At 36.7% G+C, this 8688-nt stretch overlaps 1 pseudogene; it reads left to right on the top strand.

The window, feature by feature from the left end:
- Positions 1–3546: 3546 nt before the first annotated feature.
- On the top strand, positions 3547–4159 carry LOC148801152 (protein LURP-one-related 8-like; annotated as a pseudogene).
- The last annotated feature ends 4529 nt before the right edge of the window (positions 4160–8688 follow it).

The following is an 8688-nucleotide window of genomic DNA, read 5'->3' as shown; positions in this document are numbered from 1 at the left end:
TAAACTATGGACCATACTGATTTGAATTTTATTTATCCTCATCGTTTGCATCTCTGATCAAAATGATGTCATTTAACAAAATCAAATTGGGTTGGTGCCTCTCGTGTGTTGACAAATTTATGAAAGCACCCCCACTTATTTTTTACATTTATACTCTTGCAACAAAATTAAAAATAAACATTAGCTATCCAGCGTGTTCAACATGCGTTATGCAAAAGTAGGGGTGTCAATTAAATCCGATCTACTCTAATGTGAGTTCTTTACAAATGGATCCGGTCCAATCCAATTTAATGAATATTTTAGATTATTTTGGACAGGTCTAATTTAATGTCTAGTCATTCAATTAAGTTTGTTTGAATTTGTATTATTTCACTCAAACCTGGTCCATTGACACTTATATTCTTACTTTCTATCAATTTACTAGATATTAACTCAATCCAATCCAATATAAATTCATTAGGGATGGACCTGGAATCCAATAAATATTTTGGACTATTAAGTTTGGATTGATCCAAATCAATATGTCTTGTTGGTCTGTCCAGTCCATCCAAGTTGATTTTGGGGTCCAAACCAAAACCAGTGAATTGACACCTCTATATATAAGCCCATTGATAGTGGCCCATTGTGAACCAGTGAAGACCGGTGAACCTCTTTATTTATTTATTTTTAAAACTAAACAATGTAAAAGACCACAATAAACTCCCTCCTCACATTTCTTTTTCTCATCTTCTATAATTTAAGTTTGGTTAAAAACCTTACCCTGACGCCCTTACCTTTTTCTCCTCTAAACTCCATCGAAATCCTTTTAACAGATCAATCTTTCTCCATTAGCTACTTGCTTCTAAACATTGCTTTGTCAATATTCTTGCTTCACATGACCTTCTTTCCTTACAGTTTTTTAATCTTGGCTTTGATATAAATTGTATTAATTTTTTTAGCTTTTTTCTGCAATAATTTTTCGAGTTGAAAGCTTACCATCTCTCTGACCAAAGTACAAGTTATTCTGCTAAAAGCTTTTTATTTTTTGAAGGGCTTATACCTTAGATGGTCTAACGTCATCCTTCCTTATTTACTTATTTATTTTTTTAAGAGACATCCTTCATTGTTTCAGTTTTTACATATTATAAGAGATTGCATTGGCGGGGGCAGGGTGCAGAGTGAAGTCCCCACCCCACCTTGACATTATTTATGTTATTTATAATTTTATTTATATTATATATATCAAAATAAATTTTAAATATTATTTTTCTTCTATTTTAAGAAAATCTGTTTTCCAAAAAATACTTTTAATTAAAAAAATTTCGAGGATTCAAGTCCCCATGGGAACCTGTCTTTGTCGTGGATCACGGATGGAAGGTAACTTTTATCCCAAACAGGGATTGTAGGCAGAAATGAGGATGTGGATTATAGTCTCCGCCTCGTTGCCATTCCCAATATAATAGTTGAATATTATACTATAGTGTTTTCAACCTGTCGTTGACCTAACAAGGATTGTGGGTCCGGTTCTGTTAAAACCCATCAGTTAGTCAAAAACCTTTGACTAGACATATTCATGGGCCGGGTAGCCCGATGGCCCGGCCCGGCCCGCACCCCAGTTGGGCTTGGTCATGTAATTAGGCCCACGGGCCTAACCTCGGGCCTAACACAATAAGCCTGACTGTGTTACGGGCCGGGATCGGGATTTGTCAAAAAAGCCCGGCCCGACCCGACTCAGCATTATATATTTTGTAAAATACATAATATGTATTTTATATATTATATAAAATATATAAATAATATAATATTTATTGAAATATATATAATTTAATATATACATTTTTTTTTATTTTTTTCTTTATAATTTCTCTCTCTCACTCTCTCTCTCTCTATTCAGCCACTTCAGCAGTAGTAACAACATGGGATACATTTCGAGCTCGGGCCTAGGCCTGGGCTTCGGGCTTTTTATGAGGGCCGGGCTCGGGGTCGGGCCTTAGAAAAATCTGTTAATACAGAGTGAAAGCCCGTCCCGGCCCATGAACAGGTCTACCTTTGACATGGTAAAAAACCGTCCAACCTGGGTGATTCAATCGTCAACCTGTTCAACTTGGTCATTAGGTTGTGGGTTGCACACTAAATGCATACAAACTTTCGGAGGCCATAACTTTGCCCTACTATTTTTGCAAAAAAAAAACATTTTCTGATCTCAAGTTGCAATTTGTAATATTTTTTTTATAAATAAAAAAATAAAAGCTGAATTAAAAACATAAATTATATATAAAATAATACATATATTATATCTGAAACATAATTATACATTACTGATAGAGAAAATATGTATTTATACATATATATATATATATATATATATATATATATATATATATATATATATATATATATATATATATATATATATATATATATATATAGACAAAAATGATTCGACCTCCAAGTCAATTTTTAAAACACTGCTAATCTGCTACCCTGCAATGATGGATGATATCCAGCAAACATCTTTAGGCCCTTGAGCAAAGACTTAGCTTTGGGCTCACAACCAGCCAATTCGGCCTATTAACACAGATTTTATCCGAGACTGACAGCAAACTTGGCGTAATATTTCATCAAGTCATCCAATCTCATTTCTGTCACCCAGATAGTTGCTACTTGCTGGTCATTTTTAGTGTAAATTGCAAGGACCTTGTACTTAAATTGTGTTTGGTTGCAGTGCAATTTTATTTGCACCAGTACAAATGTATGTGAGTGCAAAAGTAAAAAATACAAATTCTCATTTAATTTTGTTTTATTCTGCTTCATGTCTTTATTTACTTCATTTGTACTGCAACCAAACAAAATAAGCTAAAATTTAAAAGAAAACAAGTCAGAACATACACTCAAATCATTTGCACTGTCATAGTTTTGCATCAGCATAAATTTATTTGTATTGCAACCAAATACAGCCTTAACTAGAAGGTAGTTAAAGCTACCTTGTGCATTGTTAGGCATTTCTAATGCCCTTTCTTGCTTTATATGATCATATAGCTTTTTACCTATTTAATATATTACCAGTGAACTACCTCAAATCAATAAATCCACCTTGCAAATCCAAGTATATGTACAGTAGTTTATGGTATACATTTTTATTAAAAAAAATATTGATTGGATTTACTTCAGCAGCAATATTGGAACTAATTCATGATGAGAAATAGGTTCAATTTGAAAAGCTTCTTTTTGACTCCCAACATCGGAGGCAACAAATCTTAGGAAATAAATATAAAAGTAGGTTCCTTTTACTAAACAAATTAATTTGGACTTTAGTGAATGATCAAATTCCCACCCCATGAAAATGACAATTCGTTTGAGTTGGAGGGTGGGAACAATGGATTTAAAAGTGGAAAATCATTCCGGAATTACCAGAGAAAAACTCGTCTATCTTATTTAGTACATCTGGAAAAGTATATAAACCAAACAGTTTGAGCCCCGTCCAGGTAGTGGAAAAGGCTGGGCTGACGGTCTTGGAATATATAATGCTACTAAAGCCATTAATGTAGAAGGATAGGCCTGGGTGAAATGGGTAGACTCGGGCAGAGATACTATATTCTATTAAACTTGACTGCTCTTGTGCTTTTGGCTGCATACAAAGGAAGGAAGTATGAGCGGGAGGATGTGTGTACGTAGATCGCTGACTGTGTGGAGAAAGTTACTCTAGTTCAGTTGTAATGGGTTTACGGTGACCGATTCTGACGGGAAGTTGGTTTTTAGGGTCGACAATTATATGGACGGTCATAGGGAAGAGATCCTCCTCATGGACGGCTCAGGCAACCCCCTGCCTTACCATGCGTCGCAACTCGCAAGGTCTCTCTGTCTCTCTCTGAATTCTTGATTTTTTTCATGAATCTTCTGAGCTTTAATTCGAGTGTGCTAGGTCATGTGTTTATAGGATCTTCTTCACCCAACACCAGATTTGTTTACGTGATTGAAGACTCCTACTGCCAAAGATCGTGCCAAGTGCTCGATGAGTCGAACAAGGTGATGGCAGAGATTAAAGAGAAAGGAAGCCATGTCCCAAGAAGGAAGAGGAGGAATCTCCTTCTGTGTATGTTTTTCTTTTGATCGTACGATCCAGTTACAATCCTGTCTTGCAATGTTCCTCATTTTACTTCTTGATCAAACGTTTTCCTGATTCCTTTTCATTTACCAGACACCTAGAAACCGCCAGTTGAAGAGGGAGAGAGTGAGAGTGACGGGCGAGGGCAAAGTTCGGCGAGTCTCGAGCGGAAAGTAGAATGGAACGATGGAGAAGCTAACGGCGGCGGGTAGGAAAAGTTTGTAGGGAATCCCGAGTCTCGTCTCGATCATAACCACTACCTACATTCCACGAAATTAAGAGGTAATGAACAGACCTGCGATCCCATGAAAAGACATCACGATTCCCTGTGGAAAAAATTGATTTGCTGAGACGGAAATAAGGATATCAGATTCCTACCAAGATAACTGGAAGTTCCAACCAATAAGAACCCTAGTGAACCTAAAAAAAGGATAAAGGCCCAGCAGAAATACTTGTTGAAGGAATAACTCAAATGAATTTGACTTGACTTTTAAGTAACTCTCATCAACTAGTCCTATAATGATGTGAACCGTTAGGAGGATTTCATCCAATTGGTTAGATATAAAAAAATAACATCCCCCTCGTATGATCCCACTATGGATATCTACACACATACAGATACATTGACTTTTCATTTCAAACATCTGCTGATCTATTTTAAAATAGCTATAATGCATTTACCCATATATATCATGTTTCCGCATGCATAACAGCTTTTTTTCATTTGTGTTTGTAGAAAACTACTTGTTGTACCATATTCTACTAAATAGATGTCTGTATTATGATCCAAGTCCCAGTCTTGAAAAAAAAATGGATGAGATTTGATCCCATCGGATCTAGACAATCTTGTTTTTTTGAACATGAAGAAATAAAAAAACCATTGCAATTGCCGGAAATATTAGGCCCACTAAAGGCACAAAAATAGAGGGTAAGTTGAAAGTTGTCATAGAATGGGTACCTCGATTTACTATTTATACCTGTTATAAAGATATGTTACGATAAGTCTATCTATTATAAATACATAATAAGTGCAAGGAATGTAGAACTAAATAAATGTACCTATTCCCCTCTCAAAGGAGAAGATTATTCTTTTTACCAAACATATGCGGATCCAATCACAATCTTATAATAAGAACAAGAGATCTTTCTCGATCAGTCCCTTTGCTCCTCATTCTTCGAGAATCAGAAAGATCCTTTTCGAGTTTGAATTTCTTCATTTGGAATCTGGGTTCTTCTATTTATTTATTTATTTATTTTTCTTTCTCTCTCTTTTCTTTTTATTCCTTTCCATCATTCTTTCAGTCCCATAGGTTTGATCATGTAGAATCTCACCCATTTTCTCATCGAGTGAAGCATGGTTAGAGCACTTATGTGTCTTGAGCTTATAGTGAATGCGGTTAATATAAAATTCATAACATTTTCTGATTTTTTTGATAGTCGCCAATTAAAAAGAGACATTTTCTCGATTTTTGTTATAGCTATTGCAGCCGCTGAAGCAGCTATTGGGCCAGCAATTGTTTCATCATTTTTTGTAGCAGAAAATCAACTCGTATCAATCAATCGAATTTGTTGAATAAATAGTAGTAATAAAATAAAAATAAATATTATAAAATTATAAATAGAAGTAGTAGTAATCATATAAATAAAGAATAGAAATAGAATATTCACTAATTCGAATTAGCATATATGACACGTATGGCCATTTTTGCTAAAACATAAGAAATCAAAATATCTTGGCCCTCTCTCATAAACAGATCCAGAAGTAGATTAATTAAAAAAGTTTATGATAAATCATTGATTTGTCACATTTAATAAAGATTTATGATACATGTATAGGATGTACTCAATGTGTACAAGCCTGCCCCATATAGATATATTAAAAATGATACCTTGAAACGGATGTAAAACTAAGCAAATTGCTTCTCCTCCAAGAACAGGCGACTGTGTAGATTGTAAGCGGATAAGAATATTTGTCCATTTATAATGGAAATTACATTAGTAGGAATATAAGCCGAAACATCTCCCGATTGAGTCTCAACTATTGGTAAAGCAGTCATACTTCCTTCACCTAATCGAGAACTTAATTTAGTGGCTCTTTCCAAAAGGTGTGAATGCAAATAAAATACATCTCCTGGATAAGATTCGCGACCGGGCGGTCTTAGTAATAGAAGAGACATTTGGCGATAAGTTGTGCTTGTTTGGAGGGATAATCATAAATGATTGAAGTATATTGTTCACGGTACATAAAATACAGGTGAATCTGCCGTTTCGGCTACTACAATAGTGTATTCCATCGCCCCATTTTCCTAGAAAGTAGTAACTACTTGAGCCACAGAAGACACTTTTTGACCAATAGCTACATAATTGCCCTTTTTGATTGAGAATAGTATCTGTGGCTATTGCTATTTTACCGGTCTGTCTGTCCCAAATAATTAATTCTCGCTGACCGCGTCCTATGGGGATCATCGAATCAATAACAAAGAATATTTGATGGAAGAACGAGAGATCCTTTCAAACTGCAAAGTATATACTCCCTTTAATTCTCTTCGCACACATTAAGCAAGTACATGAATCAAAAAACGCGTAGCGCATTTTCATGTAGCGCTAACGGTGCGAGCATGGACTCTGCCCTGATAAAAGCCGAACCCTCAATTGATACGTTGGTTATAGGGATGTGACACTTTGTCAAAATTTGAATAGGCCCAGTCCGAAGTAGTGTAACATGTTAATTCAGACCAACCCGGATTCTCAAATCAGATTTTCTGTCCACTAGTTTCTACCTACACTCTATCTGCCTTGAGTTGAGATTTGCTCTTCACACCGATTTCACAGCCAATTTTACGATGTATTGAAAATTGATGCGACACGATCCGAGCACTCTTAGTTGGCTGCTGATTGGCTCCTTGTTGGTGGCGGACGACACCTGAGAAGACGAAGAAAAAGGATTCCCGGGGATTTGCCCGGTAGAAATACTCTGAACCTTAAGTTAGAACGCTAGGGAAGGAAAAAAGAGTGCGAAAGCTAAGAGTGTAGGTCGCACTTTATCACTGTGCTCGAAAGGTTAGCTCGCGAGCAAGTAAAAACTCAAGTTGAGAGTATGAGAGCGTGTAAGTATTCAAGTATCTGAAGATCTCCTCCCCTTCACCTCAAGGGCTTTTATAGGGGTGTTCTTGTCAAATCGGGCATAACCACCACTGGGCTCTTGTCGCAGTCGTTACCTGCTAGGCCTGCACAGGTGATCGTTACAACGTACTACCTGCTTGGATGAGTGACACGTCCCAAAGGGGACAGGCACGCCTCCACCTGCCGAGAGACGTGGGTGCAAATTGTTGAAAGGACAAGGGCTGCGCTGTTAGTCGAGAGACATGGCACAGTCTGACCGGTACGGTCTTGTCAGATAGAAGCTTCTTGAGAACGTTGCGTAGCCCATTCGCGAGCTACTTCGTACTAAGCTTAGGAGTACTTTGGGGTGACCCTTACCAAGGTTGGTCTCTGGGGTGACTTATCCGCTTAAGAGCTAGAGCGAGCTAGTTTTCTTAGCTCGCGAGCTGAAGCAGTCTTGGAGTATTCCCTTCTGAGTAGCTCGAGGGATTCGGAGCTCGTATTGTAGCGAGCTTCCCCTACAGCGAGCTATGATATAGTGAGCTGCTCTATAGGCTCGTTACTTAGTTGTGGTCAGGCTATGATGCTGAGTTGTTGTTCGTGTTGAGTCAGGTCCATATGTCATCATTTCATAGGTCGGGTCAAATCATCATCCATCAAAAACATTTTCCCATAAATAATAAATATAAGTATGAAGAGGTTGCTGAGAATTCAGCTTCAATGAGGGCAAAGTCCGTTCAAACAGCCTTACTGTCTTAGATTGAGAATATCTCAATACTTATATGTTTTACTTTATGAGGAGATATTCTCAATGCAAGATTAAAAAAGGCTGTTAGAACCGTATGGGCATAGGTTTGCCTGATGGAAGCCAATCTCGGTTGCCGATGTACAGGTGATACATGCTAAGAGGTTGGTATAAAGAGTGGTCATCGGACTTAGAGAAAGTGAGTAAGAAATCTGTCCACGTGAGAAGAAGGAAACCAAACAGCAGACGAGAGCTACACTACGTTGATTGCATGGACTTATATGGGCGCAAGTTCTTGCCTGTAATTGTTTTATTTTCTTTCAATCTTACGGAAAAAAGGCTTTTACAAAAAAAAAAAAACTTAAAAAATGGAGAATTAAGGATCCAAAAAGAGCTTGCACTGAAAGAAATAATGACTAAAAGCATATACTACGATTGAACAGAAACAGATTAACAGAACTATTGTAGCTGACAGCATAATTTAGGGCCCAGAGTCAGATTTCATAGACACGTACTATAACTTTAATCCAACAAGTATTTGGTCTGATTCCCATTACCTTTATTAGATCGATTATATATATATATATATAGAAGGAATTGCTGTTTGATTTTTTTAGCTTGATAAAAGAAAGCAATGAACCGGTTGCTAATGGTATTTGATTTGTCCAAAATATGATCAGTTCTCATTCCGACAAAATCGTCATCAAAATAAGTATGATTCAAAATCTGTAAAAAAACACTAAAACTGAAATTTCCA

Source organism: Nelumbo nucifera, chromosome 3 (genome assembly GCF_055504915.1).
Source record: "Nelumbo nucifera cultivar China Antique chromosome 3, China Antique-T2T, whole genome shotgun sequence".
Classification (NCBI taxonomy): domain Eukaryota; kingdom Viridiplantae; phylum Streptophyta; class Magnoliopsida; order Proteales; family Nelumbonaceae; genus Nelumbo; species Nelumbo nucifera.
The sequence above is the reverse complement of the archived record's forward strand: the minus strand, read 5'-3'. Positions and strand labels throughout refer to the sequence as shown.